The sequence below is a fragment of the Silene latifolia genome, chromosome Y (genome assembly GCF_048544455.1).
Source record: "Silene latifolia isolate original U9 population chromosome Y, ASM4854445v1, whole genome shotgun sequence".
Taxonomy (NCBI): Eukaryota; Viridiplantae; Streptophyta; class Magnoliopsida; order Caryophyllales; family Caryophyllaceae; genus Silene; species Silene latifolia.
In genome coordinates this window covers 251,221,795-251,225,892 of record NC_133538.1, presented here as the reverse complement: position 1 = coordinate 251,225,892, position 4,098 = coordinate 251,221,795, and positions in this window count along the sequence as shown.

Genomic DNA, 4,098 nt, shown 5'->3' with positions numbered 1-4,098 from the left:
TTGTATTCGAAAAGTTTGAGAAGAGAGTCCTGTTTATTTGAAGTCTAGTTTATGCATATCAAATATCGTAGTCAAATTACTTATGGTTTGTCCTAGGTGATTTATTTATGAACATGTCGCTGAAAAGTCCACGAATCTGTTTTGGTTGTGGAAAATGATTTGAAACCCTAAATCATATGTCGATTCAGTTTTGGGGATTTTTCATACATCATCTTTGTAGAGTCTATATGACAATAGGATTTGGAATTTCTGAAAAATAATGATTTAAACTCGTTTTATGAATCAATACTTTTATGCGACGGATTCTGTCAGCTTTTGGAAATCAGTGTGCAAACCCTTGATAAGTTTGGAATTTGAGAAAACTTCGTTAGATATAATTTGTATCTAAGACTCATGGGGTTCCAATACAATTGACCTTGCATCAATTAGATTTTTATGGAATTAGTTATGCATTTTATACCAAGTCCGTCATGTGCTGGAAAATCAGGAAAAGTTGTGTTTGTTCTTTAAGTTGATATTCCTATTAAGTTAGGATGAGTCTAGGTTATGTGCATGATGAATTGATTGTGTAGGTAGTAATTATACATAATTATGCTATGTAGGTGATGGATATATGAAAGATCATGATTGATTGCTTGTGTGTGCTTGGATTGCGAAAAGGTAGGGTTTCTCCTACTCGGTACTATTAATTGATTGAGATTGCATATACTTTATAATTGTTATTATCTGCTGATCATCGGACGTTGGGTGTTGTGGTGACGGTGTTGGTGTGGTTGTGTTGTGACGGTTGTGGTGTTATGACAAATGTGATGCTGTGTGTGTGTGATTGTGGTAGAGTTACTTGCGGGAGTGGCTTCATACCCTAGTTTGCCCTCCGTGGAACCCCTCATGGGAGGGGATTTGCACATTAAGGAATAGGGATTGTTAGTCGCTCGTTGATGAGCTGGACTTGGTGGGGATGGGCTGCGGTCACCCACTGGCGGCGAGGATTACCTGTTGCGATGGGTAATCTGGCAGGGCTACACACTTCGGTGCGTGCGTAGTCGGTAACTGTGTGTGATCGGGAGACCGGGGATGGAGGATGATCAGTCGGTTGCATTGTTTGTTTGTCTTATATTAATTGAACGATACTGACCCCGTTGTTGTTGTTTTGTAAAACCTGCGGTGATCCATTCGGGGATGGTGAGTAGACTTGACAGGTATTGCTTTTGGTGAGCTTGGGCGGTCATGGGGAAGTCGTCACCACCAGTTGTAGTATCACAGTTACGAGTCTTAGTTATGATTTTGTCGTTGTTACCAGTTGAATTCATTTTATCGATTTTGGTTTTGGTTTTGGTTGTTGTAAACATTAATACTTTACGGTACTTCTAATAAATGTGTTTAGGACGGACGCTTTTGATATATACTAACCTCGGGTAACCGAGATGGTAACAGTCTCTCATGCTAAGGTAGTCCTTGGTAAGGTACCTTGGTATGAGGGGGTGTTACAAAGTGGTATCAGAGCCGAAGATTCTGGCACCTAAAACTAATCAACCCAATGAACTTAGGGAGTCTAAATAAAATGAACCCGGGGAGAGTTGTTTAGAGCTACCGCAAAGACTTGGGAGACGTCCTGAAGTCGCATTAGGGCCCTTACGATCTCAAGCCGGTCACATGGGGGGAACCGTTGTGTGTCGAGTCATGTGTGTGAAGTACTTGTGGCATGAGTATTGTGCATGGTTGAATAAATGACGAAGGCAGTGGAACGTGATAGTTGTGGAAAGATGTATCGTAAATTTGTTGATGTTAAACTTTGAGCATGAAATATGATTGGCATGTTAACTGTTTATCATGTGGCTTTCAAAAGGGTAGTGGTACATGACGTATGAACATGATGCTGTTAATGTTTGTTTGTTGATAGTAGCATGTGATTAAGGTCATGCTTCTATATATATATGAATGTCATGTTTAATTTTCATGTGGGTATGATAAAAGTTCAGCTATGTACTGGTTTGTTGAAGTATTGAGTTGTTGTTGTTGCCTTATGCATGGTCAAATTGTTTTGCTTTAGAAAAATTTGATTTGTATGAAGACCGATTATGGAAGGGCTGTCTTAAAACTATCATAAGTCGAGTTCAAGAAATTATATTGCTGTAATTCTAATTGTAGTTGATAGTTTGTCTTCTTACGATTCTAACGATAGGTCACACGCCCAGATTGACCAAGTAACGAGTGCGATATGAATGTTTTACGAAAACTGGACGTTGCTGAGAACTGTGCCTATACTCGACCGAGTAGTCCCTACTCGGCCGAGTATCTTTCATACTCGACCGAGTATTCCATATTCGGCCGAGTAATCTGTCTGTGATAAGTCTGTTCAGCTTCTGGAGTCGTGAACTCGGCCGAGTAGTCTCATTACTCAACCGAGTATCGTGTACTCGGCTTAGTATGTCATGTACTCGACCGAGTTTGTTTTATGTGACCGAATCTTATGACCAATTGTACTACGTGATGTTAAGTTTTTTTTACTTTGTGTTTGATAAATGCTTGGTTAAGCACATGGGGAAGACAAGTACAGTAGCATAAATAATTGCAAGGAATAAAGATTGAAAGATGGTTTATTTCTCAGATTCTGCCTCTTAATTGTTTTGGCTGTTATTGTATACATGATTAAGATTTGTTAACTAAATTTTTATATGTGTTAGTCTCGTGTGTTAGCTTTCAATTGCCGCTGGTATCATGCCTATACGAGTTACGGATTAAGAGAAATAAATATTTTAGTAAATAGTGGTCAGAATGTTACTGCACAGTGCTAATTTCGACCAACCAATTTGTAAAATTTGCCATTTTATATGTATACATGATTTTTGAGTGATTCCAACTCTCCTAATTAGTAGACTCGAACAAGTTTCCATATTGATAAACCTCACCTTATATAATGTGTCATTAATGAATTATGATTTTTGCAAGTTGACCTTGAAACGTGACAAATTGCTGATAACAATATGTTTTGACCCGTCGGTTTGGGAAAATCCTTATAAATTGATTATTTGTGCATTGGACCTAATTTCAACTCTCCCTATTCTATGACTCTCTGTATTTGCTAAAAAGTCTAAAAAAAAACTCATGTATTCGTTAAGTTGTTATTTATTGGTGATTCGGGAAGTTATAGCATGCTTTATAGTGCCTGTGAATGTGTGTCTGATGACAAGTTTCTAATAAAGGTTATACTATGAATTTAGAAGTCTTAGTTTCTATGTTTTGGCAACATGTTTATGTGACATTATAAGTAGCTTAACATATAAGCCTATGTGGAATAAGTGATGACATTGAAAGATTGGGGGTGTCGTGTCTTATATGTCACTTATTACATAACGATGTCTGCAAATAGCATGAACATGAATGATAGCTAGGATTGATTAAGTGGATTGATTGTTGCACATATTATAGATAGTGACAAGTGTGATTACGTGCAAGTAAATTGTGGTTACCTAAGCTAACGAGTCTGGTCGAGTCAAATATGTTACATGGTTGATTATTATATTATCGGCATGAATATGGGATAGAACACAATAGGTGTTAAATGAATCGTTGTAGAATGAGGTAATTCATATAATAGTCCATGAGTAAAGTACGATGAGTTAATGGTGTTAGTAATTATCATGTAAATTGGAGTAGACATACAAATAAGAAGCTAATATGTTGAAACAGAAGTATTAAGTGATTTATTTGTATAAGATTAGTCTAGCATGTCTAGTGATATGACAATATATGGTTGACGGTGCAAATAGATGGTTTATGTGATGACATAAGCAGCTGAATGATAGTTAATTGATGGTAATATATTGGTGTTGAAGTGTGCACTTTCTTTTAATTTTGTGATCCACATGAGTTGACATAGAATATGTTATTAATCACGATGCAAATGATGATTGTCTTAGTATGTATTGTGCTTGTAAACAAGCGTGTAGTAATAATTCGAACATGTGTGGGTACCGAGTTTGAGCATGATGTGGAACTACGGGTTATATATGTATAATTGATTCAAGTGCATATTTTAATTTATTTGCCAAGTAGTACTATTGTGGATACAAATTTGTGAGTAATAGTGAGAATTAG